The 16953-nt window shown below is 36.3% G+C and overlaps 1 long non-coding RNA gene across 1 annotated transcript; it reads left to right on the top strand.

Annotated features, from left to right (window-relative positions):
• Positions 1-10301: 10301 nt before the first annotated feature.
• On the top strand, positions 10302-15315 carry LOC130465916 (uncharacterized). Its single transcript, XR_008925939.1, has 3 exons — positions 10302-10892; positions 11987-12104; positions 14531-15315. It is a non-coding gene; the product is annotated as an uncharacterized lncRNA (long non-coding RNA).
• Positions 15316-16953: the final 1638 nt, after the last annotated feature.

Here is a 16953-nt window from a genome sequence, read left to right as displayed (position 1 = left end):
AAATTATACCTCTAGCCATCCATTCCCTCGTCAAGAAGTCGGAGTCGGGACCCAGACTAGCCAACTCCATAAAGAAGAAACGACCCATCCACCCACGGTCGTTTCCCTTGTCCAGACCCAGGAGAGCCTCCCTGTCATCTTTGACATGCAGCAAGTACCGTCCAGCCCCGTAATTTTGGACTTTGTAGGTGTAAACCAAGTCCTCGACCCGAAATTCCATATCCAGTTGACCGGCCAGATGGTCAACAACATGCATCACCCGCCAAACTTGTGGCATCAATTGCGCCGGCGGCATCATTAGGGTTTTCAAAACCCCCCGTACCAGCAGCATGAAAGGGTAGGTGTACCCTATCTTGAAGGGGTACTCATAGAAGCACACCCAACCGTCCGTTACCCAGTCGGCCCGTTCGTCGGGCTGCTGCAGGAGAACCACTGCCGACGGAGGAAAGCCTTACTCTGCCTTGAGCGCCGCCACATCCTATTTCCCCCTGGTGGCTGCTCGGGCATTTTTCTTGTCTAGAATGTTGCTTGGGCTAAAAATCGGCTTCTTATCCAGATCACACTCCACTACCACCTTCTTGTTCTTCGCGCGGGTGGATTTCGTCCCCATTCTTTGCGACATAAGGAATGGAAAGAAAAGAGAAAGAAGATGAAGAAGGAACGGTTACCTGAAAACAGCAGAGAGAAACACCGGCTACTTTTTTGCGAATTGAGGAGAGAGAGAAAGAGAAAGTTTGAAGGAATGGTTAAGAGGGTGGTTGTATTTATGGAAGCTCTTGGGCGGTTGAGTTTACCGAAATCATCATTGCATTAACGTCGTCAGTCTTGGGGGAATAAGAGGCCATTTCCTCCCCTTTCTCGTAACCAAGGAAAAACCCATTTCTCCTTTTGAACTTCCCGGAATAAATTCAAAATGGGTTTTGGGACAATTGTTAGGGGGGGAAATATCCTCTTGGTGACGTGTCCAAATATGCCAACATGGGGCACACGTGGCTACCAGCAAGGCAGGACGGTGTATCTTTCCAACTTGCTCACAACGGCTAAGGAAAAGGCAGCGGTTACAAACCGTTTAAAGAAGCCCAAATTACCCACTTTATGTCTAATTATGTGTATTTAATGTTGAGGCGTTACAATTTATCATGTAAAGCCTATAAAATGGCTTAGATAAATCAGTTTGTACACAAGAAATTCCGGTTATAATAATACTCTCATTTCATGCTTTTACGACTTACTCTTGTCACTTTGCATTATCTAGCTCAATCGAATGTTAGCACCATCCTCAAGACAAGTTCGACTCTAAGCGGAATTTGTCCAAAACAAAGTGTTCGAACTATTTCATGACGATCTAGGTCAGTTAGTTCAAAGGCTTTTTCCCCCTTTTGTTAACATGACATTAACTTCATCTAATTCTATAACTATGGTGAGTGGGTTTACGTTAATGTCTACATAATTTTCTGCAATATTTTCTAAATCAGTTTCATCATCACTTTCAGATTCAGAAGAAAAGGTTACCTCAATATCCTCAAAGCCTTGACTTTTTTCTGGGTTGTAAAGATCTTCAAGATCTCCAAAATCCATCCTTCCTTCGTGTTAGTGTGTGATGTGAAGGCAACAAAACAGAAGCCTACATTTGCCCGTGTGTGATGTGATTGTGCAAATGGCTAAAGCTCCTAGTGTGCCTTGAAAAAGAAAAATTGAACTTAATGTTGTAAGTGTATGAGGGAGTATCAGAAAACATTCTTCTGATAACTCAATTCTTTATATATTGAAGGTATGGTTTATAAATCAGCCTACAAAAGGTTAATTTTCAGATTTTTATTTTTGGTGGGAATTTTGAATTTTTCAGACTTGAATTTTGGTTAACGTTTTGAATTTTCTGAACTGAAATTAAATTGTAATGGTTGTTATATTTCAAATTTACTTTTGGTGGGAAATCCCCTTTTCCCAATGAATGTCATTAAAAGAATCCCCCTCCTCACTTTCCACCCGTGTGGAAACAGTAAAAATCAGATTCGCATCCCCTTGCATGCAGTTCCTAATTTTGCTTTAAACAAAGTAATCACATGGGCATTCAAGTAATTTTACCCCCTTTTACCATTACAAAATATATGGCCCAAAAGTATATGGTGCAATAATTTCGGAACGGAGGAAGTATACTAAATAACACAAAGTAATACAAGGTTAGAGACATAACACGAACTAATACAAGTTTAAAGGCACAACAAAAACTAATACAAGCTTATTAAAAACTAATTAGAAACAAGTTTGTGATATAAAATTTAAACACATAAAATAAACTAAACGTTAAACACTTTGCTAATTAGGAACTAATTAGCACCACCAAAAATCTCCATAATCAATATATTCTTTGCTTTTTCCTCATTAGGAGTTAGATATTCCTTCAACGTCAAGGATTGAAAGAAATTATGTTTCATCTTTAGCTCTTCCAACTGGATTCTCTTTTCTTCGAGTTAAGAATTCCTCTCAGAAACTTGATCACTCCTCTCCTCTATTTCAAGCTGTTTTATCCTCCTCGTTTCCCTTGATTCATCAAATAAAAGTTTCCTTAAATTTTGTTGGTGGTCATGAGTCCTAATTTCAGTGCTAGCTTGAAGTTCTTTTCCAAAATTCAATACTTCCTCTGATGATGTTTCCCTTTTGCCTATTCTTCGATCTGGCCTTAGTTTTCTTTACACCATCTGGTCGAGATAAACCTCCAGATACGAAGCTTCCACCACTTGTTATGATGGTGTCACCATCATCATCAAGTCTAGTTCTCTTGTCACTTTCTTCACTATCTTCAGTAGAAGCCACTAGAGTGCATCGTATAATTCTCTTCTTTCTTTGACATAGCCCACCTCATCCTCAACCTCCACTTTGGTTCACTAATGATCATCTTCCGACCATGCTCACATGTGAAATTCTTTTTGTTTTCTGAATTATTGCGGAATATCTTGTGAGCGGTAGTATGTTGGTATGCATCACAATTCCGACTTGCGAATATCTTAGTAGATTCTCCATAACTAGAAGGCCACAAAATGATGTCTGGAGCAATCCTTCTCCAACGAATCTCTAAAAATTTTGCGCCTCTTATAGCAAGTTCATACTGTCTGTTAGGTTATGATACATATGACAATTCATAAATCATGCGGAAAAACCATAAAGCCAGGAAAGCATATTATTTACACATAATCATTTAGCATAGTATAGATGCATACACTTTGTAGCGTGCCTTCCCTAGCTGCGGCCGAACCGAACAAGAACAAGTCTTTAGGACTCCAAGTGTCGTCCCTCCGTAGATAGTCCACAGTACGTCCGGATCCGCCTCAAGATTGACCAACTAGAATCGCCCTTAAGGTGCTTAGGAATTTCGGTTATTATTGTGCAAGAGTGTGGCTGGATTTTCTTTCAAAAACTTACCCTTTGAATACTTCAAATGTTCGTATAAATTATGACCCTAGGCCTTTATTTATAGAGGTTTGGAAAGGGAACTGGAATCCTAGTAGGATATGATTTAATTAAACTTAGAATCCTACAAGGACTCTATTTAATTAAATAATCCTAATAGGAATAGGAATTTAATCATACATCAAATCCTAATAATTTTAGGAATTATGCATGGACACAAACACACACACGAGCATGACCCGCAAGCATGCATCCCATGCCCGCGCACAACCCACACGCCCATGAAGCCCATGCGAGCTACCGCAGCCCACGAGGCTGCCATGGCCTAAGCTGCGCGCTGGGCCTGCCTTGCGGTAGGCCTGCCGCAGCCTTGGGCTGTTTTGTGGCGCGCCATTGCTTGCTGGGCGATGGCCTGGCTTCGTGCTGGGCCTTCGTCCGGCAGGGCTCGTCCGATGCTTATTCGTACGATACGCTTCCGATAAAATTCCCGGTTCCGGAATTCATTTCCGATACGAACAATATTTAATATTTCCGATTCCGGAATCAATTTCCGTTTCGAACAAATATTTAATATCTCCGTTTCCGGAATTATTTTCCGATTCCGATAATATTTCCGATTCTGACAATATTTCCGTTTCCGGCAATATTTCCGATTCCGGCAATATTTCCATTTCCGATAATATTTTCCGATACGTACCATGTTTCCGTTTCCGGCAACATCTACGACTTGGATAATATTTATATTTCCGATACGATCCATATTTCCGTTTCCGGCAATATCATCGTTTCCGGAGTATTCATTTCTTGCTTGTGACGATCTCAGCTCCCACTGAAACCAAGATCCGTCGATTCCGAATATCCATAGATAGAGTATTTAATGCCATTAAATACTTGATCCGTTTACGTACTATTTGTGTGACCCTACGGGTTCAGTCAAGAGTAAGCTGTGGATTAATATCATTAATTCCACTTGAACTGAAGCGGCCTCTAGCTAGGCATTCAGCTCACTTGATCTCACTGAATTATTAACTTGTTAATTAATACTGAACCGCATTTATTAGACTTAACATAGAATGCATACTTGGACCAAGGGGATTATTTCCTTCAGTCTCCCACTTGTCCTTAGGGACAAGTGTGCATTTCCTAATTCCTTTGTCGCTCGATGCTTGCTCTTGAACATAAGGTAAGAGTTGTCATCCTTATTATGTCCAGAGGTGTTTCTTGGTTTCAGAGTTCAACTGATCAAATTAACAGATAATCATAGCCTATGATTCATCCTAGCACGGCCATGCATTTCACAGTTTCTAGCTCTCCAAGTGGCCTTTGTACAACTTTTAAGCATCTCATCCCGATTTATGGGAGGACAATCCCAATCTTGCGATCTTGAGATTAGACTTCGTTTGATAGGTGATTACCTGAGCGTTGCCTTTATAGCCTCCTTTTACGGTGCGACGGTTGGTCAACGTCAAAGCAACCAGTTCTCAAACAAGTAATCTCAAATCACTCAGGTATTGAGGATTTAGTGTCTAATAATTTTAATGAAATTACTTATGACAGATTTTCATCTCTTACAGTAAAGTTTCATAGGTCTTGTCCGATACTAGTCTTCCCAAAGTAAGTATCTATGCAAATGATTATGACATTCCCATGTCCACATAGTTCAAGAAACGGAACTACTAGTCATCTTGCATTCTAGTCGTCTAACGCTTTCTATGCGTCCAATTTTATAGAAAACTCCGACCAGGGACCATTCTCAACTTTTGACATTCAAGTTCACTTGATAGACATTTCTTAGTCACAGGACTGGTCCTGACAGTCTATCTTGAATATTTCGTCAAATTGAAGGGACTCATCATTTAATACTAAACCAAGATTAAATGGAATATGAAAATACATTTCATATATGATAAATGTTCAACCCCAATGTTTTACAACCATGGGCCTTAAACCCATCTTTAAAACAGTTCATGGAATTTCAAAGCTGTGTTTGATTTCCAGTGCTACAATGTGAGTGCTGCTTCTCACTTGTTGCATAGGTTTAGTTATCATGCTTCGCCAATCTTTATATCCTTTTCATCGAATGAATTTCGAGATATGATGATAAGATCTTTTGAGTTTGGTTATTATGTGATCTAGTCTTTCTTACTTAAATAGTGGTTCTACGCATTTTACAATGAAGAACCATCAAGTTAGCAGACATGTGATCCACCCAAGTTCAATGAAGAACTCTTTAATATAAACAACTCTATTTTATTGCTTCTTAGGCAATAAGTACTTTTACTTCAACTGTATAGGTTGCTAGTGATGCTTTGTTTGGATTTGCTTATCCAAGCAGTTCACAGATATGTGGAAGACTTTCCAGCTGTATCTTAGAACATAGAAATTAATATTTAATTTCCCACGCAACAATTCATGGTCTCCAATCCATGTTGCCATTTCAAAACACGATGCTCTTTAGCTCGTCCTTGTCAATGGTTAACTCCAAAGGGTCTTGCTTGATCCTTTGCCAGTGTTTATGCATGTAGCATCAATATTTAGCATATCTTTATTTCCTTGAATCAAGAACTATTCCTATGTACCTTTTCAAGTACCATAAGTATTCTTGATCTCAATCTAGTTGATCTTTACTTAGATCAATAGAGATTGGTATATGTTCGTCATACCTAAAGTCATACGATACGTTTTTGGCGATCCTCATATTATATCATACATGATAAATTCTTTTGCAGAATAATTCCAATTGAATTATATTCATGCAACTTTAGCTCATCTAGTTTCAGTAGATACTAAATCCAGCTAAATTCTTTGACATATAATATTGGTTAAGAATCTTACTCAGATCCTTTGATGTTTAACTTAGTAAATGCTTATACATAGTTCAAACATTCTTTACTTAGATTTATTCACATGGGTCGAATATCTCCAATGGAGTATTTCGTGTTTGATTTAGTAAATGCCATTACTTAATCCAAAACAATAATATAAGATCTTTGTAAATAGATCTTAATACCCAGTATGTACTAAGTTTCGCCTTGGTCCGTCATTGATGAATAATCTCAAATCTAAGTCATTAGTATTTGAATGTTATTTCACAATAGAGAGATATGTGTGTGATACACATAGGACCAATTAAGTTTTTATGTACTCCCACTAAACATCTTATATATCTATAAGAATCATGTACATTTTATGAAACTAAAATACTTATTAGCTTCACTAAAATACAGTTCTAATTCCCAATTGCTTGCTTAAATCTGTACTTAGATTTTATAAACTAGCTTTTCTTTTCAAGCATTTATTTGGATCCACAAATCCTATGACATGCCATGTACATAGTTTTCTTCCAACATTTGATTGAGGAATACGTTTTGTCATCCAATTGCCATATGTACCAATATGCAATCATTACTTGAATTATAGACTTAAGCATTACGATTATGCATGAGGTTTCAACACAATCCACACGGTGAATTTGCTTGTAACCTTTAGCAACTAATCTAGCTTTGTGTGTTAACACAATTTCATATTTTATGATTTTTATCCTTAAAACAAACTTGCAACCAATAGGTGAGAAACTATTCTTGCAAATCAACAAAATTTCAATTTTGTCATCAAAACATTGAGTATGTTTTATGGCCTTTAACCATCTAAAACATTTGAGTCTATATATGGCCTCTAACCATTTTAGGGAATCTGGGTTTCGTCATAGCTTTCTTACAAGTCACAAACTCATTAATGTACATGATAATAGTTTGACTGTAAGTTGTAGGTTTCTTCACTATCTAATAGAAGAATTGCATAGTGACCTGAACTCCATGTTTCTTCACTATCTAATAGAAGAATCTCATAGTTTCAGTGATTTGAACTCTATGCCTACTTGGGTATAGAACATCAAACAATAGAATATCAATAGCCACTTGAAAGTCCTTTGAATATTCTGTTCTCCTTGAAGCACTTGTAGAGTCTTCTAAGAGATGTCTATTCTTTAGAGCCACTTCTAAAGTCCTTAAAGAATAAGTTCGGATTTTCTGAAGTACTTCGAAAAGCCTCCGGAATGTCCGTTTATGTTTGTTGTTCGCCTCGAAAACTTTCGAGGTCTATTTTCTCCCACTTGTCATTTTGGAAACGAATCTCCAAAAGGACATTATTTTGAGCAAACAAACATTATGTTCTCAAAACATTCGTGGTAGAAACAATACCCTTGTGTCTCATTTGAATAAATCACATTGAAGCATATATCTATACTTGGGCCTTAGTTTGTTGAATGACAAACACTAAGCTCCCACTGAGTTTTGCAACTCTCTAGATATATTTTATGAAAAGTTATTCTGAAGTTACTTATCAATAGCTTTGACGAATTTGGTTTAGTTTGGTGGTAGTTGAGCATTTTGTTTAGAAATTATAGGAAAAGTCTTTATGATTCTTCATTGATCGAATCAAGTACTAATTGACTTCGATCATTCCAACGTAGATATGCCATATCTTATGGAGTTAGATTGTGAAATTACAACACACAATCATTGATGATCATATTTGGTCTCAAGTAATCATCAACATGATCTAACCTAGATCTTTATGATTTCTTGCCAAGTGGATTTTATACTTCTGAATCTTTGAACTAGCCAAACAGATTCAACTTATATCACATTTGAGTAAATAAACCTATATTCACTCAAATCCATGTGAAATAATAAAGTCATAAAATCTTTCTTTAGCTTTGAACTCTATTGTCTAGGCGTTCTAACAATAGTTCAAATCTATTGTTACTTTCAACAAGTAAGACTAGTTGTCTTAAATTGATCTAGAAATCAATCAACTTTCAAAAGTCCATCAAAATAGAGCTTTTTAATGTTAACTTGTTGATATGGTCTAAGCAACAATGCCAAAGATTAGTGGAACTCAAATCAAGAGTTTGATTTGAACCTAGTAAAGTTTTTATTGTTAAAGAGTTGTTTGTTTTAATCAAGCAAATTGACTCAACCCGTAAATGACCATTTCATTCAAATAAACAAACAAACAAGAATTATTTTTGTTCTTCTGAATGTGAGTCTTTATGTGTTTGAAGCAGAAATTTAGGTATGTTGATTATGGAACAAAATATCCATTAAGTTCCAGCCTTTGAAAGGACTTAAAACAAACTAGATGGCCCTACAACTAATGTAGCATTGCCATGCTTCATTTCCCACTTGTAGGTCATTAGTGTATCCTAGCTTCCATTTTTTGAGTTATTACCGAAGTAAGAACCTCAAGCGGTATATGATACCAAGGATGTTTGATTGCTAGGTCACTTCTCTTTAAACATAAACTTATAGGCAGAAACGGAATCGTAAATTCCTTTCATTTGTTCCTCGTTTTCCTATTTCTTGTACCCTTTCTTATAGTTTTAAGAATTGAATTCTCTAGTGTTGACTTTTATACTTTGTTAGACATGTCCAATGTCACCAACAAGGTTCTTTACCATTTTAATTTATGTTGAATATTTTGTTTCAACTAGATGATCTTACTAGAAGCTTCTAAAGTTCTCTAAGCATCGATCTATTCGAATGTCTAGGGACTAGACTCATTCTAGAATTAAATGGAAAAAAGATTTTAGGTTGTTAACCATTGGTAAAGCTGAGCGTTTAAACTCAATTCTTTATGATCTCAAAACTACATTGTATTTTGAATTCACAAGCACCAATCGGTTCGCCATTCGACTTTGATACTCGAAAACAACCATAAAAGTCGATATAAGAAACGTACATTTTAAATTGCTCACTTTCTCTCATTTCCGTGAATCGTTCTTGGATTCACTACCAATCGAGGAAATTTACTGTTACCTTTCTAAAAGGATTTATTGCAGTGCAAGATATTCAATTATAAACAATAATTAAAACATACATTGAAGCATGCAAAGTCTAAACATTTATCATGAATAATAACTTGAAAATTAAAGCAATCATGCAATTCAAACAAGTTATTAGCATTTTATTCGAATTTAATGTTCCGGCAGGTGTGAATAAAATGATTCCAAGATCCTAAAATCATTGAAGAATTAAGCACAGTTTGTCGACTTAATTCTAAAACATCTTAGGTAAGCAAAAGCCTTTTGCTAATAGTCTAGAAACTATTCTTGGTTGATAGATACGTCTAAGAACTTATTAGGTAAACCTATCGATTTTGCCACGACATAAAAGGACTCCTTACTTATATCTTTGAGTTTCACCAAAACTAACATGTACTCACAATTATTTGTGTACCTTGCCCCTTTAGGACCAATAAGTAACACCTCGCTGAGCGAAAACTATTACTAGATTGATGTAAAGGATATCCAAGCAAGTGTATATTTTGGCATGGCACCTTTTAACTCAATTTTTAAGTTTGGAACTTAAGGCTCTTACTATGTTGGTTAGATTTTAAGTGAACTAAAATCCTTAATCATGCAACATAATCAAGCTTTGATCTCATGCATTTTAAGGCATATTTAAAAGCAATAAATAACTTAAAACATGCATAAGATAAATGTGATCTAGTATGGCCCGACTTCATCTTGAAGCTTTAACTTCAAAGTCCGTCTTGAAAATCTCCGTGGGAGGCACCATTTTCTTCAAATAGGATAAGCTATAATTAAAACTAATTACAACTATTTGATGGTACGCATACCATATTTTAATTGAAAAACAACTTTGGTACTTTAGACCAATTACATTCAAATTAATGGTACGCAGACCATATTTTCTATCCTATTTGGGCCATACTAGTCACTTCATAACCTGCAAAACAGTACATATACAATATATACCATTCACCCATTCATTATCATGAATGGCCCACATAGCTGGTTAGTAAAACACATTATGCATCACATAAACATTTGCAGCAATTAATCAAGCACTACTACAAAAATGGGCAAAGAGACCCTTTAGAAAAGACCCGTTGGTCGACGTAACGGGTCTCTTTAATTTAAGAGATCTAATATTATAGATAACGGCTCTCTTATGAGTTAAATGGCCCATTAAAATTAGAGGGGTGAAAAATAAAAGACCTGTTATCTGATTTAACGGGTCTCTAGCGTATAAAAGGGGCCATTTAAATGCCGTGCAAAATAAAATAAAAGAAGCAATAAACCCTTTATTTACTTAACGGGTCTCTTATGTATCAAGGGACCCACCACTTCTCGTAAAAAATAATTGGAAAATAGCAAAAGAGCCGTCATTTAACATAACGGGTCTCTATTTTCATTCATTTCCTGGCGCCAAGACTTTCGCAAAACCCAATTTCACCCTAGGTTTTTCTTTTCCCTCTTTCTTCTTCCCTGGACATACAACCCCTAGGTTTTTTCTTTGCCTCTTTCTTCTTCCCTGGACATACAACCTAAGGCAACCATCGACGAATTCATTGACGAACTCACCACTACCAACGGCTAATCGGAGAACTAAGTTACGATTGGCGACTTCACTCCCACTGGCGACCTCGACACAATCGCTAGCAAACTACAAATTTAGGTTTTTGTTCTCATCACTCTCTTCTTCTCTTTAATTATTTGTTTCAAATTTCTGAATTTCGTGTGGTTTTCGGTTTTGGAATTCGATTTGTAATTTCTGCTACAATTTAGGGTTTTTTTTCCTGAAATTGTTTTCCCCTCTGAATTTCTGAAATTTCAATTGATGCGATTTTGTGTTTAGATGTTCATGTAATAGCTTGTTTCAAATTTCTGAATTTCGTGTGGTTTTCGGTTTCAATTTGTAATTTCTGCTACAAGTTAGGTTTTTTTCCTGAAATTGTTTTTCCCCAAAAATTTGATATTTCAATTGTTGCGATTTGTAATTTTAATTTTGGGGTTAGGTTTTCCAGTTTCATGGGAAAGTGTTTCGCCATGGTTTGTTGGAATACTGTCTTTCTAGAGTTTCTTGGCATGAGTGAGACACTGAATATGTTTGATCTTTCAAAACCTCCACAACATATTTATGGTATCCAGATTTGGGTGTTTATGGGATGCGCCCAAGTATCAGACTCATCTTTTATTAAAATTTTCTTATTTTGTAGTTTGAAGTGTCAAGTATCAAGGCACACCTATGTTTGAGTATCATGTATCGAACAAGGGAACCCACTATTTTGCATCTAGATGGATACAAATCTGAGTAAATATATGATGTAGACACTGGAAATGTCGAGTCCAATAGTCTAGTAACATAACAGAAGATGGGCTTTGACTCCCCCTTTCCAAAATAGAACCCTCGTAGATTCGCACATCTTCTTGTCATCAAATTGTTTCAAAGTGATGCATACATAGCCACCCTCGACTAACTGGATTTAATTGAATAATATTTAAGTGTAAAGGGTAAAGCTAATTTATTCTTGTCCATCCCCTTTCGTCATATTTTACTTAATGTTCGCTCTAATAACTCGTTGTTTCTGACTGAAAGTAGTTTTAGAGATGATAATGTTGTTGAAGTCCAGACCCCAGAGTGGTACTTTTGTTCCTACTCACTATTAAGTAGATATTTTATTTTATTTTGCCTAGATATAAGTTATATCTTATTTTTGCTCACTTTGGTAAGTTCATAATTTGAAACATGTCCTATTTGCCTCTTCACAGGTGTTTAATAGATACAATGGTGTGATTGATGGAGTCCAGTTCTCATCACATGACCCTGTAGGTGGCCTACTAGCTAGATCTACCCATTGATCCATCTGCTGGTATTCGTTGTGCAGAGGTATTGCTTGAAATTTTCCTATGCTTCTATGAGATGATTAGATCTTTATCACATCAATATCTTTCATTTGTATGAAGTGTTAAAACAATTCAAAAATTGTTTTATTTGTTCTTTTCTTGCTGATATATAATGGTATGTGCACAAGCTCCGCTACATCTGCTTGATATGTAGCTATACTTTCATATGTGGTTGTGTGTGTATAGTAAGCTGCTAAATTGCTTCTGTCAAGTTCTGAATCCGTGCTTCACTACTTTGAATGAATATTTTCAATCTTTCTCCATTTGACCAGTTAGTGAAAGGTTCTGAGATGTCCATTTATTTCTCCATTTAACCAGTTTAGTGAAAGGTTAATTGTGAGATTCATAGAATCATATCATTGAGAATACTAATCCAAAGATACTGCAGCTGTACCACTAGTAATGGGCATATAAATAACCAGTTATTTAAAAAAGTAGTAGTAACTGACACAAATAATGCCTGTTACAATTCCAAATAGATTAATTTTCTCAGTTTCAGTTTTAAGCTTTTAGCAATTACAGTTTTGAATGAGTTTCAAGATATGTTAGGCATTCAGATACTCTCCCGATTTTCCTGATTGTTCTAATTGTTGGTTCAAATCCTTCATTTCTACAATTTTTTGTTGGTATTCGCTTTTAATATTTCGATGTTCATAGATAATTTTGATCATTTAGAAATTTAATTTGAACAACCGTGTCTGATCCTAAATTTCTTTCATGGTTAATTCTGTTATTGTTTGCCATAATTCTTGGAAATATGATATATGGAAGTAATCAAATTGGAGTATACTTTCTTTGTATTACAGTGGCAGTCTCGTAGTGGTACTATATTGTGTAGGTGTGCTATTAATATGAGGGAATGTGGGTGAGTGTGGGTGTATCAAGGTGTTTGAATGTGTTTGGGGATGATGAGGATCTTTTTGGCTGGATTACTATTGGCAGGGGGCTGAATTATGTTGTGCAGGTGAGTGTTCATTTAAGGGAGGGAGTGTGCAGGTAGTTCTTAGGTTGTCGGGCTTGTTGGTTTGGTTGTGTGTGTGTGGTAGGGTCGGATTATAGTTTAGTTTTTGAGCTACTAGTCTTATATAGGGTATATCTGGTTCAAGTCACAACTTTAGTTAAGTGTCAAGATTTTCAGCTGACATATAAACCATTTTCTTAGTTGAGCTTTGCCTAAACCAGTTGGTACGAGTAGGATTTCTTCTAGATCCAAGAATCGTGTTTTAAGCACCAAGCCAAATCCTTTGCTTGCTGAAAATTTATATCATTCATCCCCTCAAGTGCCGAACACGTATGAAAAGCTTGTACGAACTGAAATTTTGTCTGGGCCTATCATCCTAAGCTCAAAGTCAATATTGAAAGAAAGCACTAATAACAGACTGCCCCCACCTTTAACTGAGAGTATTTTAGCGCAGCAGCTTAAGCCTGAGATCGCATCAAGTAGCAAAAAACTCAATTTACTATTCTTTTCTGGTCCTTTGACTAGCAAGCCCTTGTCAAAAGCCTTCAATATCAACTTGAGTTCCAGTATGTGAGGAGTTTTGTTCAATAGAAAATACTAGAGCCAATGTTAAGTGAACAATATTATTGTGCTACGAAGACCCAAGCAACTTAATTATAGAGGTTATACGGCCATTCTTCTGAACTCTGCTCTGTATTTGTTTGGTGTTCGTTTACACTTATCTATCTGTAGTACATGCAACCTCTGTTACTGAGAGGCGATTTCATGTTTTCCAGAATATGAGATTAGATCTATTTTTTTCCATTCTTTTGGGTTATATTTGGTTAGTTTAAGGATATTGATTTCAAGATATGAAGCTTATAAACTCAGTTTGCTACCATCTCCTAATTTACAATGCCACACTAGAAATAGCAGTTAACTGCTACATAAAATCATTACTTGCAACTGGCATGACCTCAGTACATTAATTATAGAACAGTTATTAACATTATTAATTTATTATATTTACTTGTACAGAAGGAATAACGGGGCTTTTGTGATAGAGGGGATTGGATGGACTTTGTTGCCAATAGGTTGAGCAAAGGAGCCGAAGCTTTTGAAATGTGTATTGGTGGCAACATGAGCTCTCTATCAAACTTCCTTTTTTTTGTGTTCTTTTATCAGAAGGCATGTTTAAACGTGTCATAGATTAACTACAACATTTTTTCCGTATAAGCTCAGATTTTCTCCGTCAAAGTTCCTGATGGTAACACCTTTAGTTTGCTGCACCTTCTAGAAAGGTAGACATATATTGTGAATAGATGTATGCTTTGAGTGTATTGCACTAACTTGCCAGAAAACTGCTTTGATGGTTTCTTACTTTCTTTTAACTAATAATGTGTAATTCTGCTTCGAGACATCCAACTGATATTACTTGTTTTCTAAATTTAATTTCGTTGTTAATGCAGGTTTGTTTCTTGTTGAAGGTAAGGTGTAAGGGAAGTTCACATTTGGAAACCAGCCAAACAGTGTTGGAGGAGAACATATGCTTGTGCCCGCATTGGCTAATAATTAGTATTGTCAATTTGTTGATGCTTGTCACAATTATGTAAACTTTTGAGCCTTATTTTATTTTGTTATTTTTATATTTTTGAAGATTACAATTGATGTAAAGTGGGAAATAATTTAATGGGTAATTGTAAGAATTAGTTTGAAATTAAAAATTTGGTTAAATGCTGATTTTTTATGCCGAAAAATGGTCGTTTATGCTATTTTTTTTTTTAATAAAAGTTAATGAAAAGAGACCCGTTAGGTATAAAAAGGGCTCTCTCGAGTATAATAATAAAAAATAGTAAAATATTCTAAGAGACCCTCTATCTAACATATGGGGTCTGAATTTGTTAATTATAATAATATTAAAAAATTCAAAGAGACCCTTTATCTTACATATGGGGTCTGAGTTTGATGGAAAAAATATTATTTAAAAATTCAAAGAGACCCCCTAGGTTAAATATTAGGTCTGAATATTTTTGCAAACATACCCCATATCTCTAATAAGGGGTCTCTTCTTCTTCTACATTATTTTTTACATGGTTAACGTAACATACCCCTTTTCTTAAATAACGGGTCTCTTGTTTTTAACAAACAGACCCCCTCTAGATGAGGGGTCTCTTTTATAAAGAGACCCCCCTATCTAGAGACCCCCTTAAATGGGGTCTCTTAGGCCATTTTGAACGGGTCTCTTTGCCTATTTTTGTAGTAGTGAAGGGCACCAATAATCTACAAATTATTCAGTCCTTATTAATTCTAATCAAGTTGTTTTAACCTTAAGGATTTGTAGACCTAATCAAGAGTTTATGACTAAAAAGGGCTCCCACTTAAACCAATAAATTCATATGCTTTACTAATTTTAAACATAAAAATGTATTTCTAGTCTAACCGGAAACATACAAATTTAATTAAAATTTAAAGCTCATATAAATTTATAATAGAATCCAAAAAGTTTAATTTAATTTCAGTCGTATTTAAATTAATTCATGATTTTAATTTTAGTAAAATAATTAGAATAAATAAAATTTATTATAATTACAATATTCAAAATTAAAATCCAAGAAAATAATTTAAATTATTAATTTTAAAATTAATTAAAATTACGTAAACTGAAAATTTCAAATTAAAATTTCAAAACGATCTAATCGCAATGCAACAATCCCACGCGACGCACGACCATGGGCCACACGCACACAGCCATCGCTGGCCATGTGCGCGCAGCCCATGCGCTGCGTCGCATCGCTGCTGCTCACCATCGCAAGGCATCACGCGAGCTGGTGCTCGCTGCGCGCGCCAGCGCTCGACGCAACAAGCATGCTGCCGCAGCCCATCGCTGGGCGCAGCGCTCGTCGCACGTCGCAACAAGCAAGCTGCTCGCCATCGCTGGGCGCAGCGCTCGTCGCACGTCGCAACAAGCACGCTGCACGCCATCGCTGGGCGCAGCGCTCGTCGCACGTCGCAACAAGCACGCTGCACGCCATCGCTGGGCGCAGCGCTCGTCGCACGCACACTAGCGCTCGCTGCGCGCGAGGCTCCGCATGCTTGCGCGAGGCAGTACGCGCTGTGGCGCAGCTCGCTTGCTGCCCACAAGCGACTGCTCGTGCCTTGCTCTCGCCCTCGCCCATTCGCCCATCGCACACAGCCCACGACACAAGGCAGGGCTGCTGCCTTGTGCTCGTGCACCATGGCCTTGCTCATTGCATTCGTACCGCATGGGGGACGAGCTCCCTTGTTCGTCGTCACATGCCCGCACTATACAACACCCCTTAAGGGTAACACGTAGCGTCCATTGCTTTGTGCGTGCAAGTTATATGAGCGAATCGCATAAAAATTTAAAATTTATATTCAAAATTAATGACAAATTAATAAATAATATTAATTTCATAATTTTAGGGCGATAAATCGAAAATTTATTATTTAATTGATTTCCGATTAACATGGATTCAAGTCTAGGTCATCAAAATTTAAAATTTAACATAAATTTACAATTTTTATGGTGGTTTTTAATCATAGGTATCTAATTAAATTATAACTAATTATGAAAATCAAATTAATTCTAAATTATTCCAATTTTCAACAAATTAATCATAATTACAAATTAGATTGCATAATTAACAAGGCTAGGCATTCAAACTTGTTAAACATATACAGTAGGTCAATCAAAAATTCAAGATTTATCAACAAGAATCGCAAATATTTAATTTAACATCTTAAATTTACGAAATTTTGCATTCGAAAAACTAAAACCTCCGAAAAGTCATAGTTAGGCTTCGAATTTGAGAATTCGGGGTTCGGCAGAAAAATATTTTTACATGCGGAATTGACACAAAAATCACTCGAT

Source organism: Spinacia oleracea, chromosome 1 (genome assembly GCF_020520425.1).
Source record: "Spinacia oleracea cultivar Varoflay chromosome 1, BTI_SOV_V1, whole genome shotgun sequence".
Taxonomy (NCBI): Eukaryota; Viridiplantae; Streptophyta; class Magnoliopsida; order Caryophyllales; family Amaranthaceae; genus Spinacia; species Spinacia oleracea.
The sequence above is the reverse complement of the archived record's forward strand: the minus strand, read 5'-3'. Positions and strand labels throughout refer to the sequence as shown.